The sequence below is a fragment of the Hemitrygon akajei genome, chromosome 6, assembly GCF_048418815.1.
Source record: "Hemitrygon akajei chromosome 6, sHemAka1.3, whole genome shotgun sequence".
Taxonomy (NCBI): Eukaryota; Metazoa; Chordata; class Chondrichthyes; order Myliobatiformes; family Dasyatidae; genus Hemitrygon; species Hemitrygon akajei.
Genome location: NC_133129.1, coordinates 69581545 through 69599551, shown reverse-complemented (window position 1 = coordinate 69599551; position 18007 = coordinate 69581545). Strand labels below are relative to the sequence as shown.

General features: G+C 39.1%; 2 long non-coding RNA genes across 2 annotated transcripts in view; both read right to left on the bottom strand.

Annotated features, from left to right (window-relative positions):
- Positions 1–248: 248 nt before the first annotated feature.
- The window catches only part of LOC140728726 (uncharacterized), a 94062-nt gene continuing 76303 nt past the window's right edge, over positions 249–18007 (bottom strand). The window contains exon 6 of the long non-coding RNA XR_012099170.1: positions 249–1164. This is a non-coding gene — a long non-coding RNA (uncharacterized lncRNA). The remainder of the gene's footprint in view (positions 1165–18007) is intronic.
- LOC140728725 (uncharacterized) lies at positions 8534–10785 on the bottom strand. The gene is made up of 2 exons (XR_012099167.1): positions 10687–10785; positions 8534–8890 (listed from the first exon to the last, which is right to left on the bottom strand). It is a non-coding gene; the product is annotated as an uncharacterized lncRNA (long non-coding RNA).

Below are 18007 nucleotides of genomic sequence, written 5' to 3'. Positions count from 1 at the left end.
AAGGCATTGGTCACTTTGCCTCACTTTAAAGTATCATGTGTGTGGGTGGTTCTTCTGCTTTGTAGCTCCAAAACATAAATTAATTCCAAGAAAAAGTTGGGAGCCCAAAAGCCGTGAATCTTAGTTTGTTCCTTCCTTTAAGCAAGGCGTATATGCATCACGTGGTAGTGTCAGGATGTATGCAATTCGCTTATTTTTATGTATAATCCAAATAATGAATTATTTAAACAAACAAGAATGCTTAATCAAACAATATATTTACAAGATTACTCATATTATTGAAATATTAAATACAAACCACTTCTTTCTGCTTAGAAAGCTCCATCTCAAAGAAAACTCCATCTCAATACAGAATCCACAGCATAGTAAATTTTAAATTGTCCTGTTTAGGTTTAAACATTTAATCACTGTGGAGGATTTCTTGCTCTTCTGGCATAATGTCTTTCCTGACTAGGCAGGTTTCAAAGGTACATTTAATGTCAGGGAAATGTATACAAGACACATCCTGAAATTCATTTTCTTTGCAATCATCCACAAAAGCAGAGGAGTGCCTCAAAGAATGAATAGCAGTTAAATGTTCGAACCCCAAAGCTCCCCCAGCTCCCCCTCCCATACATCAGCAGCAGCAAAGCAATGATCTCCCCCTCCCCCACCAGCAAAAAAAAGCCAGTGCCCCCCACCGAGCACTCAAACGTGCAGCAAAGCATCAATAAAGACACAGACTTGCAGTACGCCAAAGACTGCTCATTCACCCAGTAATTCAATGTACCACAGCCTCTCTCTCTCTCTCTCTAATATGGGAAAAAGAGGTGTCTCCGTTTCACAGTGAGAGGGGAGACATAACAAACAACACACTAATCTACAATGTTAAAAGTCTGTTGTGTTGCTTTTCCTGAGCTCTGTGCCCAAAGAACACGGGTCTCTGAGCAGTCAGCCAGAGGCCTACTGTCTCCTATGACACACCGATTTCCTGCAGAGGCACCGACCTCAAGTCCGCCCACCTCCAGAGCCACGAAATCCCGAAACTCCGAAGGTGAGCTAATCTTCCAGGCTGGATCCTTGGTATATCAAATAACAGCCAGTCCTGAGGCCCTGAGAACGGTCCCATTCCCTCAAAGAACCAAAGTCAGTGTGTAACTCCAGGTCAGGATCTTCAAAAGAACCCTGAAAGGGAGAAATAGAGATATTTAAAGATGGAGATAGAGTTGTTTCCAAAGATGCCAGCAAAGGAGTCGCCATAAAGTGCCATTATCTGCTAAGCTCCACTTTAACTGAGGTGAGACATGACTATAAAACAATCTCAGGTTCTGAGAACTCCTCCGTAGTGGTTGTAGGAGTTGACTCAGGGCCTGCAAGAAGTGGTTCTGACAGCTCCATAAACTCTCATCCAGCTTAAAACCAAGCCACATTTCGCAAGAAATTGCATGATTAACATATCAGAAGCTTTCTCAAATATGTTGCCTACAAAAGCTGTTGTAGTCGGACCAATGCTTTTGTTACTTTTGCGTTTCTTCTGAGCAACACGGTCCTTCCTTGGTCCAATATGTTTTCCAACCAGAGGCATGGAGGTTGGCACTAACACCTGTTTGCCCTCTGTTGGGCAAACGTTCATGGTGCATAGCATAGAAACACTTGTGGCATTATCTATTACCTTACTTAATTCATTTTCAGATGGGTTCATTGCAGGGGTTATGGCATGAAATGGTGGATGGATCTCCAATCAACTTGTAGTTGTCTTAGCCAGTCACACCCACACAATTCTGATCCCCCTGTTTTTACTGCATACAAGCCCAATGTGGTTTTTTGCTATTTCACTGTTGCAAATGTCATTCCCATAGGTGTTAACTTCTTTGTTGGATATTTGCAAGTGGCTGGTCAGTATCTTTGAAATGTCTTTCAAACTCATTTTGTAGGATGATTGAAACAGCTGAGCCAGTATCCAATTCTATTTTAATTAATTTGCCATTCACTTCTGGTGTAAGCCATATCGCTTGTCTGTTGTTAGTTATAACATTGTAAATCTCAATGCTACTCATTCCTATGTCACTCTCATCATGATCAGATTTTTCATCAACAACATGCAGATTAGTGCTCTTTTTGAAACTGCAACTTGCCTTTTTATCTTTTTCTCTTCCCTGAGCAGTCTATTCATTTTTGTCTGCCCAACATGCATGTATGTGTCCTACTTTGTTGTATTTATTGCAAGTTTTACCTTTAAATCTGCATTGGCTCGGTGTATGTGAGTCATAGGTACAACAGTTGCACAATTTGTTCAGCAAGTCCAGTTTCTATTTAGAAGTTACAATTTTGTTCACACTCAATTTCATTCCTGACTGCAACTCAGTTGATTTTTTTTTGTCTGCTTTTTCTATTGATACAGCTATTTCGACTGCTCTTTTAAATGTAAGTTGTGCTTCAGTTCGGAACTGGTTTTGAATGCTTTCTTGTAAGATTCCACAAACTAAAGGATCTTTCAGTGCATCATTAAGCCCCTTACGGAACAGACAATGCTCAGGCAACTTCTTCAATTCAACCACATACACTGAAATGGAGTCCCATTCCTCTGATTCCAGTTACGAAACCTGAAGTATTCTGCAATTACCAATGAATTTGGTTCTAAATTTTCCAGCATTACTTTCACAATGTCAACAAAGCTCATTTTTAAATTTTTTTATTTATTTAAAGATACAGTGAGGAATAGGCCCTTCCAGCCCTTTCCGCCTTCAAGTCCCATCGCCCAGCAATCTGCCGATTTAACCCTAGCCTAATCATGGGACAATTTACAATGACCAATTCACCTACCAACCAGTATGTCTTTGGAATGTGGGAAGAAACTAGAGTATCTGGAGGAAACCTACACAGTCACAGGGTGAACATACGAACTCCTTACAGACAGCAGTGGGAATTGAACCCAGGTCACCTGTACTGTAAAGCGTTGTGCTAACTACTACACTACCGAGCCACCCAATTTCAGCTGATTTGGTTGGAGCAGTTAAACTTCAAAGCAAACTGTATACCTTTAAATCCAATACACTCAGCAAAATTGGTACTTGCTTTTTATCGGCTATTTCATTTGCCTTAAAGTACTGCTCAATCCGTTCAGTACACCAAATCTAGTTATTTGTTGTGTATTGGAACATGTCTATTTTTCTGATGTAATTTCCTGTTTTTATGATTATTATCACACGGTACTCACTGTACATGAACCCGTTAATTCTTCCATTTGCGGCTTTTTAAAACTTTCAATTGTGTCTTCCCTCCCAAAGAACATGTGGTGCAAATTTTTTTACTTGACCAATCCTCGCTGCACTTTTTAAAAACTCAAACTTCTCACTGCACTTCAACTGGTAGATTGCTGTCTCGGGTTCATTTAAAACTTCCTCATCGCCAGTGTTATGTTTTGCAACTCCAAAACATAAAATGAATCTTAAGAAAAAGACGAGAGCCCAAGAGATGCGAGTCTTTGTTTGTTCTGTACTGTAAGTGAGCCACTCACGTATCAAGTGGTACCGTCATGACACACGGAATTCACTTACTCTTAGACATAATCTATAATGAATTATTTAAATTAACAAGAATAATTAATCAAACAATATATTTACAATATTACTTAAATACTACTGAAATATTATGAGTGATGCTCGGGAGGAAGGCCTCCAGTCCATCTGCTCCCAATAGCTCTCTTCTCCGAGGCTGGTCACTTTGTTGTAGTAGAGAGGCTCATGAGTTCCCAAGAGCAATGCCATCTGTCTGGCAACCAGCTCCTGGTAGGGTCACCCATGATGGTGAGGTCAAAGGGGATGTTCCAGACAAGAGCAATCCAGCCAAGACCTTAACAGTGGAACTGGCAGAAGATGATGACAGATTACAGTAGCAGGGAAGGATCCCCCGACATCTTGCCATTAGACCTTGACCCTGATCTGCCAAGGACTGTGTGGTGGCTACCCGTGAATCAGTGACATTGAACGAAGTCACACACGGTGTTCTCCATTGAAGGAATCCAGGTTAAATGGATCTCTGATCGGCCCCTACAGTAACCTGAGGACCCATCAATAGAAAACCGCTTTGGAGAACATCATACTTGAGTTGAATGATCGTGTTATTACTCCCAACGGCTCTTTCAGTTAAATCAAAGTCATTTGGCAGAGCCATTTAAGCTAAATGTGGACTACAACAGTCCATGAACAGTCTGCATCTGAGGGTGACTGAGTCCTGGCTGAAGGAAGATCACAGTTGAGAGCTTAACATCCAAGGATACACAATGTATCAAAAGGACGGGCAAGTAGGCAGAGCAAGTGGGGTGGCTGTGTTTAAAAAAAATTAAATCAAATCCTTAAAAGAGGTGACACAGGAATAGAAGATATAGAATACTTGTGGATAGAGTTAAGAAACTGCAAGGGTAAAGGGACCCTGATGGGAGTTATACTGTATACAGTCCCTTGAACATAGCAAGGAGGTGGACTACAAATTACAACAGGAGGTAGAAAGTGCATGTCAAAAGGGCAATGTTATGATAGCCATAGCCATAGCAATCATGTTATGATTGCTGACAAGAAAGAAGAGGGCATATAATAGAGAAAAAAATTAGTAATAAGTTAGAGGATTAGGAAGCTTTTAAAAGCAACAGAAAGCAACTAAAAAGCCTTAAGGAAGGAAAAGATGAAGTAAGAATGTAAGCTAGTCAATAATATCAAAGAGGAAACCAAAGTTTTTTTCAGATATATAAAGAGTAAATGAGAGGTGAGAGTAGATATATGACCATTGGAAATGTCACTGAGAGATAGCAAAGGGGAACAAGCAAATAGCAGATGAAATAAATAAATATTTTAGAAGCATAGAAAGCCTACAGCACAAAACAGGCCCTTCAGCCCACGAAGCTGTGCCAAACATGTCCTTAACTTGGAAATTGCCTATAGTCATTCATAGTCCTCTAATTTTCTGAGCTCTATGTACCTGTCCAGGAGGCTCCTAAAAGATCCTATCGTATCCACCTCCACCACTGTCGCTGGCAGCCCATTCCACGCACTCACCACCCTCTGTGTAAAAAATTTAACCCTGACATCTCCTCTGTACCTACTTCCAAGCACCTTAAAACTGTGCCCTCTTGTGATAGCCATTTCAGCCCTGAGAAAAAGCCTCTGACTATCCACACGATCAATGCCTCTCATCATCCTATACACCTCTCAAACTCTGTTGCTCCAAGGAAAAAAAGCCCAGTTCACTCAACCTTTTCTATTATGGACTCGGATCCCAAGATCCCACTGATCCTCCACACTGCCAAGAGTCTTACCATTAATACTATATTCTGTCATCATATTTGACCTACCAAAATGAAACACCTCACACTTACCTGGGTTGAGCTCCATCTGCCACTTCTCAGCCCAGTTTTGCATCATATCAATGACCCGCTGTAACCTCTGACAGTGCTCCATGCTGTTCACTGCACCACCAACAAATTTACTAACCCATCTCTCTACTTCCTCATCCAGGTCATTTATAAAAATCACTAAGAGAAGGGGTCCTAGAACAGATCCCTGAGGCACACCACTGGTCACCGACCTCCATGCAGAATATGACCCATCTACAACCATTCTTTGCCTTTTGTGGGGAAGCCAGTTCTGGACCCACAAAGCAATGACCCCTTGGATCCCATGCCTCCTTAGTTTCTCAATAAGCCTGCCATGGGGTACCTTGTCAAATGCCTTGCCGAAATCCATATACACTACACCTACTGCTCTTCCTTCATCAATGTGTTTAGTCACATCCTCAAAAAATTCAATCAGGCTCGTAACGCATGACCTGCCCTTGACAAAGCCATGCTGACTACTCCTAGTCATAATATACTTCTCCAAATGTTCATAAATCCTGCCTCTCAGGATCTTCTCCATCAACTTACCAACCACTGAAGTAAGACTCACTGGTCTATAATTTCCTGGGCTATCTCTATTCCCTTTCTTGAATAAAGGAACAACATTTACAACCCTCCAATCCTCCAGAACCTCTCTCGTCACCATTGATGATGCAAAGATCATCACCAGAGGCTCAGCAATCTCCTCCCTCACCTCCCACTGTAGCCTGGGGTACATCTCATCCAGTCCCAGTGACTTATCCAACTTGATGCTTTCCAAAAGCTCCAGCACATCATCTTTCTTAATATCTACATGCTTAAGCTTTTCAGTCTGCTATAAGTCATCCCTATAATTGCCAAGATCCTTTTCCATAGTGAATACTGAAGCAAAGTACACATTAAGTACCTCTGCTATCTCTTCCGGTTCCATACACACTTTTCCACTGCCATACTTGATGGGTCCTATTCTCTCACAGTTTATTCTCTTGCTCTTCACATACTTGTAGAATGCCTTGGGTTTTCCTTAATCCTGTCCACCAAAGCCTTCTCATGGCTCCTACTGGCTCTCCTAATTTCTTTCTAAAGCTCCTTTCTGCTAGCCTTATCATTTTCTAGATCTCTATCATTACCTAGTTTTTTGAACCTTTTGTAAGCTCTTCTTTTCTTCTTGACTAGATTTCCAACAGTCTTTGTACACCATGGTTCCTGTACTCTACCATCCTTTCCCTGTCTCATTGGCATGTACCTATGCAGAACTCCACAGAATTATCCCCTGAACATTTGCCACATTTCTTCCGTACATTTCCCTTAGAACATCTGTTCCCAATTTAAGCTTCCAAGTTCCTGCCTGATAGCCTCATATTTCCCCTTACTCCAATTAAACACTTTCCTAACTTGTCTGTTCCTATCCCTCTCCAATGCTATGGAAAAGGAGATAGAATTGTGAGCACTATCTCCAAAATGCTCTCCCACTGAGAGATCTGACATCTGACCAGGTTCATTTTCCAATACCATATCAAGTACAGCTTCTCCTCTTGTAGGCTTATCTACATGTTGTGTCAAGAAACCTTCCTGAGCACACCTAACAAACTCCACCCCATCTAAATCCCTTGCTCTAGGGAGATGCCAATCGATATTTGGGAAATTAAAATATCCCATCATGACAACTCTCTTATTATTACACATTTCCAGGATCTGTTTCCCTATCTGCTCCTCGATATCCCTGTTATTATTGTGTAGCCTATAAAAATCACCCAGTAAAGTTATTGACCCCTTCCTGTTCCTAACCTCCACCCACAGAGACTCCATAGACAATCCGTCCATGGCATTCATTTTTTCTGCAACCGTGACACTATCTCTGATCAACAGTGCCACACCCCCACCGGTTTTGTCTCCCTCCCTGTCCTTTCTGAAACATCCAAAGCCTGGCACTCGAAATAACCATTCCTGTCCCTGAGCCATCCAAGTCTCTGTAATGGCCACAACATCATAGCTCCAAGTACTTATCCACGCTCTAAGCTCATCTGCTTTGTTCATAATACTCCTTGCATTAAAATAGACACATCTCAAACCATCAGTCTGAGCACGTCCCTTCTCTATCACCTACCTATCCTCGATACGCACTGTCTCCAAGTTTTCTCTAGTTGGGAGCCAATCGCCTCTTCCTCCGTCTCTTCAGTTTGGTTCCCACCCTCCAGCAATCCTAGTTTAAACTCTCCCCAATAGCCTTAGCAAACCTCCCTGCCAGGATATTGGTCCCCCTAGGATTCAGGTGCAACCCGTCCTTTTGGTACAGGTCACCCCTGCCTCAAAAGGGGTCCCAAATATCCAGAAATCTGAATCCCTGCCCCCTTCTCTAATCCCTCAGCCACACATTTATCCTTTATCTCACTCTATTCCGATACTCACTGTCACGTGGCACAGGCAGTAATCCCGAGATGACTACCTTTGTGTTCCTGCTTCTCAACTTCCTTCCTAACCCCTGTAGTCTTTTTTTCAGGACCTCTTCCCTTTTCCTGCCTATGTCCAATAGGTACCAATATGTACCACGACCTCTGGTTGTTCTCCCTCCCACTTCAGGATATCATGGGCATGATCAGAAGCATCAGAAGGATATTGTATCTATATTCATTGAGGAAGAGACTAGCAGTATGCTGGAAGTTCAGAAGTGTCAGGAGGCAGAAGTGAGTGCAATTGTTATAACCAAGGAGAGGGTTCTTGGGAAACTGAAAGGTCTGAAGGTGGATAAGTCACCTGGACCAGATTGACTACACCCTAGGGTTCTGAAAGAGGTGGCTGGGGACATTGTTGAGGCATTGGTAATGATCTTTCAAGAATCACTAGATTCTGGCATGGTTCCAGAGGACTGGAAAATTGCAAATGTTACTCCACTCTTCAAGAGGGGAGGGAGCAGAAATATATAAAAAAAAATTAGGCCCGTTAGTCTAACCTCTGTGGTTGGGAAGATGTTAGAGTCTGTTGTTAAGGATGGAGTCTCATGTACCTAGAGGTACATGATATAATAGGCCAAAGTCAGCATGGTTTCCTTGAACAAAAATCTTGCCTGACAAATCTGTTGGAATTCTTTGCGGAACTAACAACTAGAATAGGCAAAGGAGAATCGATGGATGTTGTGTACTTGAATTTTCAAGGGAGAGCCCTGCTGGCAGCAGATGGGGTACCATCTTTTTTTTTGTAAGAAAACACAGGAGTTTATTTTGCCAATCTTCCTCTGTTTAAATGCTTCACATTGAGACAGAGCACAAGGGAACAAATTGTGGAAGTGTTCCAGGCTTCCAACCTTGAGCTAGAATAAAAACAGTTTTACACACCATTCCTGCGAGAACATTTTACAGAGCAAACCCCCCAAGACAACAGTCGACAGCTTAAAGGGACAACCCCACCCCCCAAATCTGGCAGGGATGAGGTCCTGGAGAGCGGGAGTAGAGCGGAGCAGGAGGGAACCGAGGTAGCGAGGGCTGCACCAACGGCCCACGGACTCTCTGGTTCAGGATCTGGCAGGGAGCAAGAGGCCCCATCCACCTTTTTTTTAAAAACTTTTTTTATTGTTTTCAAATAGTTACAGAATAAATGTGTATGAAAAAAAAAGTGTTACCCAGCCCCCCTCCCCTTAACCCCTCCCCCCTAACATCCCTATTAAAAAAATAAGAAAGAAAAAAAAAAGGGAATGCCTGGATGTTGGGAGATCCCCACATGCTCCACGGAGTTCTCATTTTTTTTAAATATATGTTAAAATTCTTTTTCTTTTTACTGGCCCATTAGGCCCATTAACATTAAAACTTAAAAAATTTAGTGGATTAGTCATTATTTTTTTTATTATATTACTCCAATCTATAATAATACCTAATCTTTCCACTTTCGTGGTATCCTGGGAAATCTTTATAAAAATCTCCATGTTGCTATGTGTGTCCCCACCAATCATCCAGGCAAAAAGATAGAAAAAAATTAAAATATAAAGAAAAAAAAAACAAAATGCCCCCCTACTAATGTTGTGGAAAAAAAACACAACATTACCCCCCTCTGCTGTACGGGTCATGGCAACCGCCATGATTACACACGTGAATCCCGCAGTAACCGATCCACAGCCTCCCAGCCCCCCCACAACATAAAAAAGTATAAGTATAAGAAGAGAAAAAAAAATACTATTCTCATTTAGTATTTCTAAAATTTTGCTTTTCTCTTCTATAATATCCATAAATGTCCATCACTTCTGTTCCTTGGGTCTATCTTCATCTTTAATCCATTACGTTTGGAAGCCTCTATGTGTAATTAGCGAATAGATGGAAGTTCTTGTACAAACTCCTCCGCTTTTCGATAATCGGAAAAAAAAATTTTTCCCTCCTCCAAAAAAATTATCAGTGTTGCTGGATGACACACGTGGGTTTTGATCAGCTCGAGGTCTTGACCTTAAAGATCTATGTGCCCTTTCAATCTCAATTGGAGTTTCTCTTTGCATTTTCAATTTTTTAGGGATCCATTTTTGAAAAAAATTTATTGGATCTTCTCCTTCTATATCTTCTTTAAGTCCAACAATTTTAATATTATTTCGTCTACTGAGATTTTCAAGCTTATCAATTTTTTCCATAAATTGTTTTCTTTCTGATGTCCAAGCAGTATTTTCCTTTTCCATTTTGTCCATTCTTTCAACCATGTCTTCCATTGTAGTTTCCAAGTCCGTAATTCTTTTTTCCATTTTTTCCTGTCTCTTTGTCATTTTATCAAGCATAATCTCCATATTGGTCATTTTTTTTCGAGTATTTTTTGATTATTTTTAATTACTTTTAATGTGTCTAATTTACGCATTATTTGCCTCAAAGTCTTTTCTATATTTCTAGAAGGATTTTTAACTCCTTCTTCATCTGATCCTTCCGAGAGATTTGACTCTCCCTCCGATTCGCTATCACTTTCAGTTGCAGTGGTAGCTGGGCTTTGTAGTTTTTGTTGCTCCCGTTTGCGCATGCTCCATCCTTCGCGTTTGCGCAGTTCACGATGGTCTTTTCCTTTGGAAGTGGCCAATGTTGCCACAGTCTCCTGTTCTGTATCGCCGGTGATATAATGTACCTGAGACCACGGTTCCTCGGTAGACATGGGCCTTGTTCTTGTTCCAACTTGCGTAGTCTTCCCGGTATTAGTTTTCTTCATCTTCCTTCCTTGAGGCATAGCTTGACACAGTCCGGAGTCGTTTATAAGTAACTTTTAGAAAGTATTGACTAACTTTTCTTCATTTAAACATTAATTTATTAACTTTTTATGGGAGAGCTGGGTCCCTGCGTCTCGATCCTACGTCATCACGTGATGTCCCCCCCCACCCCATCCACCTTCTTGCAGCAGGAGGGTGCTTGATAATTCTGAATTTGGGGTTTGAGGGAAGGCACAGACCTCTTCCTCCTCCTCGTATATCTCTTGTCATAGGTGGGGGTAACATCTTTTTGAACTTGCTCCTACCTTATCTACCTTTTTGTTTCCTACCAGGTTTTTGAAACCTTATTATAAATCTTAATATTTCTCTATTATGTCTTTGAGAAAGACTAAAGCCTCTGCAAAAGAAAAAGAAGATGATTCTCCAAACACTTTGGAATCAATTGGAGATTTCCTTAAAAAGCAAAGAACAGAACTCTTTGAGGAATTTCAACATCTTAATGTTCAGTTGGCCACTATTCAACAAACTCTAATCGAGCATGAAAAGTGAATTAAGGAGAATAAAGAAATTTTGTTGATACTGGAAGCGGACTTAGAAGACATGAGCAACCTCTGCAAAAAATTATCATTATCTAATGAAAAATTAACAAAGAAGATGACCAACCTGGAAAGCAGAAGCAGAAGGAACAATCTACGTATTCTGGGTCTTGAAGAATCAATTGAAGGTGCCCACCCAATGGAGTTCTTTACAAGTTTTCTGAAGCAGCTATTCCCTGATTTATTGCCATCCGTGCCTAAGCTGGACCGTGCCAACCGGTCACCAGCCCCCAAACCAAAGTCGGGAGAGCATCCAAGATTGGTTATTTTATGTTTCCATGAATTTCGTACTAAGGAGCTTTTAATCCGTAATACCCGTCGAGTAGGAATGATCGATTACAATGGGAAGATGATTAGATTCGTGGAAGATTATACTGCGGGGGTTATGGCTGAACATTTTAGGTACAAAGAGGTCATGCCGATGCTTTATAATAAAGGTTTTAAGCCCTCTCTTTGCTTCCCCGCATGTCTTAGAATCGTTCTGAAAAATGGTGTGCAGAAATGGCTGGCATCGGTTGAGCACAACACAGAAGTTTTTGAAAGCAGAAGATTAATTGCATTATATCTCTTACAAGGGCAATTATCTTCTTAATATTGGATCGAATAAGGTTTTAATAAACCTATGTTTTGACCATTTATTTATCTTGTATTTTGATTTTTTTTTACTTAATTCTTTTTTTGAGGTTTTTCTATATACCGGGGTATATATTTTTGAAATTGTTAAAATGAATCCTCTTACGTTTTGGATTTTTGATCCAAGTTTTTTTTTCTGTTTTGTCTTGGTAGGAACATAATAACCTTGGATGATTGGGGTTCTTCCAGCAGGATTTCTTTGGGAGGGTTGTCTTTAGGGTTTAGCATGCCGACTGTCCTTTGGCCGACTTTTTGGCTTTGGGAGGGGGAAGGGTGTGGGGTCTCTTTTTTCTCTGGAAGCTGGGTTGGGCTACCATTCAAATTTTCTGTCTGAGTACCTTACTTTATGGTTCGTTCTCTGGTTCTAATAATTTATGGTCAGATCTTTTAACTCTTTAATGTTAATTAGAATTTATAATGGATCAAAATATTAATTTACTTAGTTTTAATGTGAAAGGGTTAAATCATTCTGTGAAACGGAATAAGGTTTTTGCTTATATTAATAAGTTAAGGGCACCCATTATTTTTCTACAAGAAACACATGTACATTGTTGTGACAGTGCATGCCTTTTTAATCAGTGGAGGGGTCTACAATTTCATTCCTCATTCAGAGCAAAATCTTGAGAGGTCTCGATTTTTATAGATAATACAATTTCTTTTGTACAACATAAAGTTATCTCTGACCCTAATGTGTGCTTTGTCATAGTGTCAGGGAAACTAGATAATAAATTAATTGTATTTGCTAATGTGTACGCTCCCAATGTGGATGACCCAGGATTTTTTGAGCGTTTCTTTTCATTCCTGCCAGATTTCAGTTTTTATTCTTTAGTGATGGGAGGAGATTTTAATTGTTGTGTAGATCCAGTATTAGATCGTTCTTCTCTTAAATCAGCCACACCTAATAAATCAGCTTTATTTATTCAATCCTTTCTAATGAAGTGTGATATTGTTGATGTCTGGCATTTTTTTCACCCAGCAGAAAGGGAGTATTCATTCTTCTCTCATGTCCATCATTCCTATACCAGGATTGATTATTTTTTAATTGATAGTCAAATGATTACATTAGTTTGATCCACTGAATATAAAGAAATAGCTCTATCTGACCATTCTCCTGTACTTCTATCTTTAAAGCTTCCTGGGTTCACTCTTGTGAACAGATTCTGGCATTTTAATTTAACTTTGTTGTCTGATAAGGACTTTTTAAAATTTTTGGAGAATCAAATTACTAATTTTTTTGAAGAAAATGTGTTGGAACAGACTTATAGTCTTACCATTTGGGATGCTTTTAAGGCATATATTAGAGGACAAATTAACTCCTCTACTGCATATATTAAGAAAAAAGCCAATAAAGAGAGAACTGGTTTAGTTAATCAATTAAAACAATTAGACCAGAAATATGCTTTGGCACCAGACCCTGAACTATACAAAAGATGTATTGAAATTAAAACTAAATATGATCTTCTTTTAATGTATCCAATTGCAAGCCACCTTTTAAAAGATAGAAGCCAATTCTATATACATGGAGAAAAAACTTGTAAACTATTGGTTAATCAATTGAATACTTCTATAGCTAAGTGGCAAATTAAAGAAATTTGCAAAACCAATGGTGATATGGCAAGTGACAATTTTGAAATAAATGATACTTTTAGAGAATTTTATTCTAAATTGTATAGTTCTAATTCTGTTAAAGATAATACTGCAATGAACAATATTTAGACCAATTAAATTTTCCTGGACTTTTGGTTGATAATCGAAAGCAGTTGGATGAACCTATTTCTCAGGAGGAAATCACTGAGGCTATGTGTTCATTGCATTCTGGGAAATCTCCAGGACCTGACGGATTCTCTGGAGAATTTTATAAGGCTTTTTTTTCATGGCTTATACCTTATTTATGTTCTACCCTTACTGATTCTTTCAAGGTGGGTAAGTTCCCCCAGTCTTTTTATGAAGCTTCCATTTCGCTTATTCTTAAAAAGAATAAAAATCCCACTGAATGCTCTTCATATAGACCAATCTCTTTACTCAATGTTGATGCTAAGATCCTATCTAAAGTTCTGGCCTGTAAACTCGAAAATATTATACCTTCTATAATATCTGATGATCAGACAGGATTTATTAAAAATCAATATTTCCATTTTAATATATGGCGACTGTTAAATGTTATGCATTCTCTATCTAAGGAAATATCGGAATGTGTGATTTCTCTGGATGCGGAGAAGGCCTTTGATTGAGTTGAATGCAATTACCTATTTAAAACCTTAGAAAAATTTAATTTTGGGCCCAATTTTATTAATTGGATTAAATTACTTTACTTATCTCCCTCTGCTCGGGTCCTTACTAATTTTTAGATTTCTAAACCAATTAAACTCCAACGTGGAACCAGACAAAGATGTCCGTTGAGCCCTTTGCTTTTTGAATTGGTATTAGAACCTTTAGCAATTGCCTTTCGAGAGTCTAAAGATATCACCGGTATCTTAAGGAAAGGTACTATTCATAAAGTTTCACTTTATGCTGATGGCCTATTGTTTTTCATATCTAATGTTACAACTTCTTTACCCTCTATGTTTCTTTTACTGACTAATTTTAGTCAGTTTTCAGGATATAAATTGAATTTGCATAAGAGTGAATTTTTCCTTTAAATAATTTGATACCAACCGATATTAACCTTCCTTTTAGAATTGTAAGAAAGCAATTTATATATTTGAGTGTAACAATCACTAAGAATTATAAAGACCTATTCAAAGAAAATTTTCTAACCTTAAAGAATTATGTGAAAAAGACACTTTCTAATTGGTTGCCTCTCTCCTTATCATTGATTGGTCGAATCAATTCTATTAAAATGAATATTTTACCTAAATTTATATACCTTTTTCAAGCTATACCTGTTTTTATTCCTGTCTTTTTTAGATTCTTTAGATTCAAGTCTTTCTTCCTATATATGGAAGTACAGAAAACCCCGATTAAATAAAGCCCACCTTCAAAAAATTAAAAAGAATGGAGGCCTTGCTCAACCCAATTTTAGGTTATATTACTGGGCAATTAACATACAAAATCTTACATTCTGTTTATATTATATTAATCATGAAGATTGTCCAATATGGGTCTTTTTGGAAGCCAACTCTGTTATGAAGTTTTCTATTATTTCTCTTCTTGGATCCTCTCTTCCTTTAACTTTAAATAAATTAACTGACAGTTTGGTGGTTAACCAAACTTTGAGGATCTGGCTACTATTTAGAAAACATTTCGGTTTATTGAGATTTTCCCTTTCTAGTCCTATTTTTTCTAATTTTTTAAAATCATCTACGATGGATCTGTTTTTTAGAGAATGGGATATTCTTCCTCTATAGAGAATGTAGATTCTTCGATATCTACAGATTAGAGATTTTTTAAGATCTAAACTACAGAAGGGTCTCGGCCCGAAACGTTGACAGTGCTTCTCCTTATAGATGCTGCCTGGCCTACTGTGTTCCACCAGCATTTTGTGTGTATTGTTTATATTTCCTACCAGTCCGGATAAGAACATAATAGATGTAATTTTTAATTTGAAACCTTTTGATAATGGCTCAATATCTTATATATATGGTCTGTTGCTGGGATTGAGAATGGCTCCTTTAGACAAAATTAAAAGAGATTGGGAAAAGAATTTACAGACTTCATTATCTGATGAGACTTGGAGGGCTATTTTCAAGATGGTTAATTCTTCATCATTATGCGCTCATCATTCCCTCCTAAAATTTAAAGTGGTACATAGGGCTCATATGTCTAAAGACAAGCTCTCTCATTTTTTTGCAGATATATCTCCTTATTTGTGACAGATGTAATAATGGAGAGGCTTCATTAATTCATATGTTTTGGTCATGTTTGAGCCTTGAAAAATACTGGGAAGATGTATTCCAAACTTCTACTGTACTTTTTAAAGTTAATTTTAAGCCCAATCCTTTGACTGCCTTATTTGGTATTGTTGAGGAAAGAGCTATAATTTTGGAGCCTTCTCATTTGGGGGTACAGTACTGGCTTTCATTTCTCTTATGGCTAGGAGGGTGATCTTGCTTAAATGGAAGGAGGTTGCCCCCCCCACACATGCTCAATGGTTATGCGATGTTATATCGTGCTTAAATTTAGAGAAGATTTGTTGTTCGATTTCTGATCTAACCAAGATTTTCAAATGCTATGGGGACCCTTTCAGAACTATTTGAAAAATTTTGAATTGTTATTGTTATTAAAATATAGATCTGGGCTATTATTATAAAACACTATAAGGTAAAGTACTCTTTTTTTCTCTTGTTTTTTTTACCAACCAGCTTTGTCTTGGTAGTGGGTGTAGATTTTTTTATAATATAATTAACCATATTATTATTGTATTTCATAATTCAGTTTATTTTATTTGATTGATCATGAATATGGGATACCGTGATTGTATCAGTGTGATTTATATATAGAGCATTTTGTGCTATCTTATTTTGATTTAAAATAAGTATCCTTATGAATTCTGTATTTGTGTATATGAAATTTAATAAAAATATTGGAAAAAAGAAAGAAAGAATTTTCAGAAGGCCTATGACAAGGGGCTGCATAACAAGATAAGAGCCTATGATATTACAGAAAAGATACTATCATGGATAGAGGATTGGTTGGTTGGCAGGAGGCAAAGAGTGGGAATAAAGGGGACCTTTTCTGGTTGGCTACCAGCGTCTAGTGGTGCTCCACAGGGGTCGCGTTGGGACCACTTCTTTTCACCTTATATGCCAATGATGTGGATGATGGAATTGATGGTTTTGTTGCCAGGTTTTCAGATGATTCAATGATAGGGATGGGGCTTGTAGTGTTGAGGAAGCAAGGAGGCCACAGAAAGACTTAAACAGATTAGGAGAATAGGCAAAGAAGATGCAGTTTGAATACAGTGTTGGGAAGTGTGTGGTTATGCACTTCAGTAGAAGGCATAAAAAGGTAGGTTATTTTTAAATGGGCAGAAAATTCAAAAGTCCAAAGTGCAAAGGGGCTTGTGAGTCCTTGGGCAGGATTTCCTAAAGGTTAACTTGTAGGTCGAGTCAGCAGTAAGGAAGGCAAATACAATGTTAGCATTCATTCTGAGAGGACTAGAATACAAAAGTGAGGATGTAATGCAGACGCTTTATAAGGTATTGATGAAACCTCACTTGGAGTATTGTGAGTAGCATTAATAATCTTGCTCCAAATCCCATTCAGCCCATTTCTTACAGACCATGATTAAACTACCTCATGACTTTAAAATCATCAGCCTTGTTTCTCACCCAATCTATAGGTTTGCCTCATCTCCTACTCTGCAGTCTCATTCAGCCCCATGACTCCACTGTGATATCTACACTTCCCAGCTCTGTGCTCTAAGTTATAGAGGACTTCTTGTCTATTTTGAATTAGAACAGAAAACTTGTGGTGTTTCACTTCTGTCTCTGCCATTCATGAATTGGCAGGAATAGTACTGAACTCAGCTTCCATAGAGCAAGTGGTCACTTCAAGGCAGTCAGCGGGCTCTGAGGTAGAGCATTAGCCAAACAAATCAGAGTTATTTTTAATACAATATTTGTACGGATGTGCTTGACTGCAAAAACGTTAGGAGGGAGTAGATGAGAAAGGTTGCAAAGTTCCTGTCACATAGCTTTCGGTGAACTAATGGTGACCTCACCACACCACCCACGGTGGCCAAACCTTCAGCAGCCCAGGCCCTACATCTGCAATCATCTCTAACCCTTTTTTTTTTTAAGACACCTAACAAACACTCTCTCTTTTGATTCCTTTGTTCACTGTCCTAAAAAGAGAATATGGTAAAGAACAAAAGAAAAACAGAAGTAGGGTAGTGTGGCGACCCAATTACTAGCACACTCGAACCGGCTGACAATTAGCCAGCGTGCAGGCACAAAGGCTAGGTCTGGAACAAAGGGAGAAAGCTTGAGGCGGTGTCAGTACGTGCCTCTCGAGGCATCCGGCGGGGGAGGGAGGCTTTAAAGCAAGACTGTGAAGTTGGAATAAACTTTATCTTTGACTGCAGTTTACCGACTCCGTGTCGTTATTTTAGCGCTGCGTGTAGCACACCGCTACAGTAGGCCATTAGGCTCTGAGCCTGCCCCACCATTCAGCATGATTTTGGACATTTTCCACCATCGCCGCCACATCCACAAATCCTTATAGCCAAGCATTTGGGGACTAATGGGGTGGATCTGCAGCTGCTGATGGCTGCAGCTATCTTCTGCCACGTGGGAACTTGGTTCATCTTCGCATTTCTGACTTGTGAAC